We start from the raw sequence: 8,197 nt of genomic DNA, 5'->3' as shown, positions 1-8,197 counted from the left end.
GCATCTCAAAAGGAGCCTTGCTTTATAAAATAGTTATATTTAAAGTTATATTCAGAGGTGTCACTTCAATATCATTTGATATAACTTTAAATTTCTGTTTTCTTGTATTAGATGATATGAAATACATTAATACCCGTGTGACTCGCCTGTTGTCCATATCTACTGCTAGTATCCCCTTTCAGGCTGGTGTCATCCCTTGCCTGGGCTGCAACATCTACTCCTGTGTTATTGCATTGGAGAAGCATCTATCAAGACAAGAGTCGGCGTTTAAGAGATTGCAGACACCTGTGAGATACAAGGAGCACAAGTAGGCAGAAAAGCTGATGACTCTCAGTCAGTTTTGATACCTGTGCCAAAGGAGGGAGCACAGAAAATTCTTATAACATGGGTTAACTCCAAGAAAGTTTTGACCAGAATGGTAGTGCGTCCTCAAAGTTACCTTTGCAAGGAGTCCCAAATCCCCAAATAAAGGGCCAGCAGAAGTACCACACCATACTGAGACATTGCAAAAATGGACTGGAGATTCAGGGGAGAGGAGCTGATGGGATGGGTGGGTCATCTTCCCGTTCAGTTGTAGCTCATTTCTTTTATTTGTTATTAAGAAACTTTTATTCATTTTATGTGCCAACCACAGATCCCCCCACCACCACCCCCGCAAGCCTTTCCTCCCAAACCACCCCTATTTCTTCCTTCGGCAAGGTAAGGCCTTCCATGGGGAGTCAGCAGAGCCTGGTACATTCAGTTGAGGCAGGTCCAAGCCCCTCCCTGTGCATCAAGGCCGAGCAAGGTGTCCCTCTATAGGCAGTGGGCTCCAAAAATCCGTAGCTCATTCTTTTAACTCAGTGAAGATCCTCATAGCCAGTTTTGTTAGAGGAGTCTGGGCTTGATATGCTTGCAGTCACTTAGAGAAGGGACCCTGCTAGGCTGGAGCAAACCTTTATGGATGAATCTTCTGACTGATGATGGCATCTCCGAGTCAGGGTGACAGGGCCAGTGCACAGTGCTGGAAACACAGCAATTTAGATTCAGATGCCCTAGTGAAGCATTGCTTCATAAGGACTGTCATGATCTGAAGACATCTAGACCCAGATGGGACAAAAAAACCCCTTGCCTGAGGGGCCTGAAACCTAACTGTGGTTTGTAGCGACCCATGGCAGATAAAGAAGGATGGGATTAGGGCTGAGATGGTGATATCTTGATTCCTTTGCTTCTGGGTGTACCAGAATTAAACACTGCTACCTCCTGACAGAGGTGGCTCCTCTTTCTTTTGGCTCATGGTTCCTGTTACTGAGTCCTGTTTCTGAGGCTGCTCCTGTCCAGCTCTCTGGGTGAAGTTTACCAAGGAGTCTCTTTCAGCTGATCTGGCCATCTCAGTTTTCCAGGCTACAAGAAAGCACCAGGAACACATGGCCTGAATTCTCCCCAGGACACCCCACATAGGGTATGTTCACTATTGCTTGAGTTGAGGGAATGGATTCAGCAGCTCAGGACTATAGGGTTGTGTGTTGTGTGTTTACTGCTGGGTTTGACAAACCTCCCTCTTAAAGGGTCAGATAGTAAACATTTTAGTCTTTTCAGACCCAGATGAAAAGCTGAGTTTATTAAGGGTGTATTTATATTATGGTTGGCCAATAAAGCTTTGTTTGATATACACAGACACAGACACACTGATTTAGATAGACAGACAGACACACACCTCCCACGTGTTATTTAGGATACACTTGTAGTTAGGAATTATTGTTGATCTAAAGTTTACCTTTAACTTAGCATCATGTATTCATAGAAATAGGTCAGCTACTCTATAGAATCATTTAAAGTAAAGCTACTTGAAAATTGTTCTTAGATCGCATGCTACAAAAATCATCTGGATGTCATCTTGGGCTCAGGACTGTAGTTTGTTGATGTGTCTCCTTGTATTACTCAGTTTGGTTTCAGTAGCTAGAAGCTACCTTCGAATAGGGATAGGATGTAGGGATTTAGTGCTTGTTAAATCCTTGGAACAGCTGGAGGAGGAGACTTTACACTGTGTCTCCGGTAACAACCCCCAAACCACATGCCAGAACTGTCCTGCCAAGGACACAGCCATCCCAGCGTCAGCATCAAGTATTCTGCTGCTTAGTCCCAGGGAAATCTGTTGGTTTCAGAAACACATTTTATCATCTTCCCTCTGTTGGAAGAGCCACACAACGTCTTTTCAGAGGTACCGGCTAATTGTCTCTCAAATGCTTCTCTCTCCATTCAGTTCCATCCTGTGTTGACGTGCCATGCATGAGTATCTGACGGGCAGCCACAGCTCATGGGCGGTAGCTGCCTGGGGTCTGTGAAACAGCTTTAGCTTTCTAGTTTTGAGCACATGGAAATGAAATCTGGTTCTGAGCAAAGCAGGCCTGGTGTGGAACAACCCTGTTTATTGTGTCCACCGTCCTCCTTGCCACCCTACTTCAGTTTTCTGTCTGTTCCAGCCAGCACCATCTGGGAGATTTTTGTCTTGCCTTTCCAAAAAAATACAGGTCAGGTCTGTAGTGCTGAGACCATGAACATAAATTTCCCCTCCATCCTGGATTGTTTATTTTGGTCAAAACAAGACCTTTGCTCCCAGGACTCTGTGAACTGCCCTTGGTAATCCCCTCAATCTTGCAGCTCTGTCCCTTCATCGGGGTGACTCAGGCCTCTCAGTTTAAAGTTTAGGTATATTGTGTTTCTCAACCCAATACAAATAGAGCAAAGACACAAAGCTGAACTCAAGCAGAACCAACGAAATGAAGAATTCAAGTGAAGCAGAAGATTGCTGTGTCTAATTTATTCTTGACATAGTTGATTCACCAAAAATGCCATTCATACAGATGCTGGGGTAATTTGGACTAAGTTTGAAGTTACCTCGTTTCTTAAAATATTTCAGGATTTCTTTCAAATGAATCATCTTTTTGTTGTTTTTCAGAAGTGGCCTGTGCCTCCGGATCACAGGACTGATCCTATGCTTGGCGGTCGAATTCTTTCTGATCTCTTCGTGCCTCACTTCAGCAAACATGTGTTTCTTTTCAGTTCCGTCCACACCTCCTTTTCTCTTGGTGTCTTTCTCTCCCCTGAAGACACCTGCATTTCCCCATGGCTTTGCATCACTCTTTCAGCTCTACACTCACTGAATTATCAATTTCTTCACCAAAGTTCTCAAATGAATGATCTGATTTTTTAAAAAAACTATTCCCTTTTTTGTTTTCTAAAACCAACAAAAAGTGTTTTCTTCAAGGGTTCCATTTGACCTCTTAATGAATAGCCAGTGTCCCTTTCTCAAGCATTTTTCGTGTTTTATTTTGTTTAGCATTTGCCCTGTTAGTGTCGCGGCGCTCTCTCCACTTTGCTCCTGATGGGTTGCGCCGCCCTGTGTCCTTCTGATGGGCACTGCTGTTTAATTTCTCCGAATACTTTCTCCTGGCGCCACGCCTGCCCACTTGTTTCTTCCCTTTCTCTCGTTTTGTATTCTTATTTCTGTTTCATTTCTAGCGACCATACCAGTTGCCTGCACATGTACGTTGAACACTATATTAGGAGAGAAAGAATCCTCCCGAACTTGGTTCCCAGAAATTTTGTATCTACTTCTGTCACTACTTATATGCCAGACTTCTAGGTCAAATCCGAAAGTCTCTTATCTCACGTTTTTCTGTTTTTGTTTTTTCTCACAGGTTACAGTCTAGTAATTAATAGTCCTTGTCACCCCACCCCCTGTCAAAAGCATAGTCATTCTATTATTAACAGCATTGAAAACCGTTGGTCTTCTACTTCTCCCTCAATTCTCATGGCTATTTAGCCAACAGATTCTACCAACTCCTCACAATATTTCCTGAAAGGTTTTTGTATTTCTGATACCATCTCTCCTCACCCCCACTCATTCACGTTTCTCTGGTTACTCGGCATTAGTTTTTCTATTTGATTGCTTCAGTGTGACTGGATCTCACAGTGATAATGATGGCATTATACATTCTAGTTACTTGTTTCTAAGATGTGAAAGGCACAGAAGGCACTATTTGTGTAGGGACAGTGGATTATGAGGGATGTAGAAAAGTATGTTTCCATGGTTGTTTATGGGCATGGTTCCCAGAGGTCTCCTTTGTCTTACTTAGGCTCCCTGTTGTGGGTCGAATGTTTGAAATCTTAGTTCTGGTGGTGACTCTTCATTCTTCATGGAATAATAGAGGGATTATCTAGAAGAAAAAAATCAAAAGTTCTACACTATTTAATTCTAATATTCCAATAAATTGCCAAAATCCGTTTATCAGCATGCTTTTGAAGTCTCCTTACCATACCAATGACACAGTAGGCCCTTTTCTACTTTTACATCTTTTAGTTTAAAGTTAGTTATTTTAAGTTGATACATAAAAATATAGAACTGTTCATACTATTGGGGTACCACATGTGGTTTTGATATAAAGATACATTGTTCAGTTTTAAAGTCAAGGCAAACATTTATCCCTTCAAGTATCTACCATCTGTTGATGACAGAAACATTTACAACAATTTCTTTCTTTTTTTTGAAACATACATAGCTGGAAGTCACTGTACAATGCAACACTGTAGCACACCTGAACTTCTTATTCCTAAGTCTGATTCTGTACACCTTGGTGAGCCTCCCCACATTACTGCTTCTACTCTCCAGGGACATTTCACTCTGCTCCTTCAATTTCAGTGACATCAAATTTTATATTCTACATATGAATGAATCATGTGACATTTGTCTTTTTCTACCTGGCTTATTTCACTTCGCACAATGATCTCCTGTTCTTTTCATTTCAAACAATGGGGCTTCATCTTCTCTGTGGTTGTGTATTATGTAGTATTCCATCACATACGTATGCTATGGTTTCCTTTTCCACTTATGAAGTGTTTTTATCTCTTGGCTATTGTGGACAGTTATGCAGTATACAACAAGTACAGGTGTATCTTCAATGTACTTTTCTTTGGATCTGTGGCCTATAGTGAAATTAAAGAATCATAGTGTAGTTCTCTTTTTAATTTTTTTGTAGGAACTTTTATACCATTATCTCTATGGCTGTACTCATTTATAGTCTCATCAATAGTGGAGGAAGGTTCACTTTTCTCAATATCTATTATCTTTAATCTATAGCCAGCCCTACTGAGGTATGTCAGGGACAAGGACAGAATCTCTAGTTAGTGGAAAAATACAGACCCTCCCCTTCATAAGACAGGGAACTAGATCTTACAGTCAGGTTGCCTAGCAACAGGACATCAAGTCAGAGCCCTTGACCCTCTCACCCCATAAACATCCTATACAAACATCCTGTTAGCTTGCCCCACCTTATGCAGTTGACAGCTTCTTGCTCCCCTCACCCTGCAGGAACTATATAAACCCTTCTGGAGAAAATTAAGTTGCACCTTGATCAGAATCTAGACTTGGTGTATTTTCCTTTGTATCTCCTGTCCCTACATTCCCTCCTTAGGGTGGTCGAGAACCCGTTGTAGCCCTGCAGGCTGGGCAGAGGCGAAGTGCTGTGTGGTTTGATTTGCATTTCCCTGGTCATTTATGACATCTAACTTTTTCTTTTAAATGTGCCTGCTGACCAAGATCTTGTGTGCCTCTTTTTGAGAAATGTTTATTTAGATCTTGTGATCTGAATGAGAATGGCTCCCATAGGCACATTTGTTTGAAACTTGGTCCCCAGTTGCTGGAGCTATTTGGGAAGGATTAGGAGATGTCGTCTTGTTAGAGAAAGTGTGTGACTGTGGGAAGGCTTTGAGGTTTCAAAAGACTCATGAAATTCCCAATGTGCCTTTTCTGCCTCCTGCTTGTGTAGATCAAGATTTGAGCATCAAGATGTGATCAGGAGCAGCTGAGAGTTCCTGCCACATGCCTTTTCTCCACCACCATGGACTCTAACCCTCTGAAACTGTAAGTTCAATTAAACACTTTCTTTTATAAGTTGCTTTGGTCCTGGTACTTTGTTATAGCAATAGAAACCCTAAGACAGGTCTATTGTTCTTGGGAAGGGACTCATGGAGGGATAATTAACAGTAAAGATGTTTGAAAAAGCCATATATAAATTTGCTATTTTTGAAGCTTCCTTTGTATGTTATCTATCTATCTATCTATCTGATCATCTATCCACTCATGTATATGTGAAATTTAAGTATTGTTAACCTATATTTGAGGTGGAGGGTAGTTTATTAAACAAAAAGCTCACTATCAGGTGTAGGGTACCTTCTTTTTGAGCTGTTGGTCTAGGAGGTCCCATGGACCCCCCCCCAAAAAAAAAAACCCCAATAAGTCTATTGACATTACTATTGATTACCAACCAGAACTTGATAGTAAGACCATCAAGTTGGTAAGACTATTGCTGAAACCACCACATACTTAGGTAAGAAGACACAGAAAAATCAAGACAGTACTGACCTGAAAGTTTCCCACTAGCTAGCTTCCACAGGTTGTATGTGGGCTGTTGGGGACAAAAGTTATTGACAAGTCTACTCAACTGTGACCACCACCACAACATTAACAGTTGAATTGGCAAGATATCCCCATTAATACAATACAACTGTGAAGGTTATTCCAGCAATCAGACACTCTCTATTGGGATTTAAGGCCACTCCATATGACACAACTCATGCCTAGCACTCCAAACTTGGTCAAAACCTGTGGCTAGGTAGGTCATAGCCCCAAAAGAGCATATATTTCTATTATTTTGCTGAATGACCATAGTATCAAACCCCCTTATAAATATTTTTATATCAGTAGCTTACTGTCATTCTTAACCCTCATCAAAAAGCCTACTTTTCAGTGGATGGCAGTTAATACAGACTTACAACTATGGATATGCAGAGAAAGGGAATGTAGAATGCTCAACACTAAATAGGATATCTATGTCACACCCTCCTCTCCTTACACTTCAGGGTCCATTGCAGAAGAGGATGCAGAAAAGTTTCAGAGGTTGGGGAGACTGCTGCAAAACAGTCTTTTCCAGACATTAAAAGGCTGCTGCATGTTGTTTGAATCTTAGATGGTCTTATAATAAAAAACCCAGAGTGAGATATTGGGGTAAAAGCTGAAAGATCAGAGAAGCAGAGCAGGCCACAGCCACCACCTATAACTCACCAACTCCACAAATCCTCTGGCTGAAATCCTCTGAGTCTTCCCGCCCCCAAAAGGGTCTCAGCTGAACTGCTTTAGTTCCTGTTTCCTCACACCTTAGATACCTTTTCTCCACCCTGCTGTCACTTCCTGGGATTAAAGCCTTGTGTGCTTCTCAGTACTGGGAATTAAAGGTGTGTGCCACCACTGCCTGGCTCTTTTCCAGTGTGGCCTTGAACTCATAGAGATCAGTCCAGATCTTTAACTCCCAAGTGATAGGATTAAGGGTGTGTGTCACCACTGTTTGGCTTCTATGTCTAATCTAGTGGCTGGCTCTGTCCTCTGATACTCACGGCAAGCTTTATTAGGGTACACAATATATCACCACAATTGCACACATGAACTCTGAGTGTCTATTGTTTCTGGCACAAGACTGATCACAAGCCAGGCAAAATTTCAGTATGGATGGGGGAGGGGCTTATGAAACCCCAATCCTAGTAGAGGAGCTATGGCTGTGATTGGCTGCTGGGGGAAGGAGAATCCATTTTCTTCTGGATTGTGGCTCCTGGTAGGTTGCTGATATTTCAGTGAATGACCTTACATCCATGTACATACTAGTAACATCAACTGGCCTCAGTGGCCCCTCAAAAGGAGGACATGAAGATGGTTAAAAGACACAATGGAGCATGGTCATGGAGGAATTTGAGGTAGTAATCTAGGGGCAGATATCAAAGTACATTGAATATTGTATGTATGTATGTATGAAATTCTCAAAAAATAAATAAAAATACATTTAAATCAGATTGTTCTGCATAGTTGAGTTGTTTGGGGTCTTATATAGTCTGGATATTAACCCACTGTTTGCTATTTTCTTTTTTTTTTTTTAGTATTCTTTACACTATTTTATCTTCTGCTTTTCTTTCTTTTTTCTTTTCTTTTTTTTTGTTTTAGGTGGTGGTGCTTTTATTTCTTACACATTTATAGTATTGTCTAAAAATAGCCCTTGCTCAATGAAATTTCCTAGAATGTTTTCCTGTAGCAGGAATCTTAAAAGTTCTTATTAATAAAAACAAACCTGGTACCAGTTATTGGGATGAATGCTGGAAGATCAGAGAAGCA

The sequence above is a fragment of the Peromyscus maniculatus genome, chromosome 7 (genome assembly GCF_049852395.1).
Source record: "Peromyscus maniculatus bairdii isolate BWxNUB_F1_BW_parent chromosome 7, HU_Pman_BW_mat_3.1, whole genome shotgun sequence".
Lineage (NCBI taxonomy): Eukaryota > Metazoa > Chordata > Mammalia > Rodentia > Cricetidae > Peromyscus > Peromyscus maniculatus.
This window is presented reverse-complemented; position numbering follows the sequence as displayed.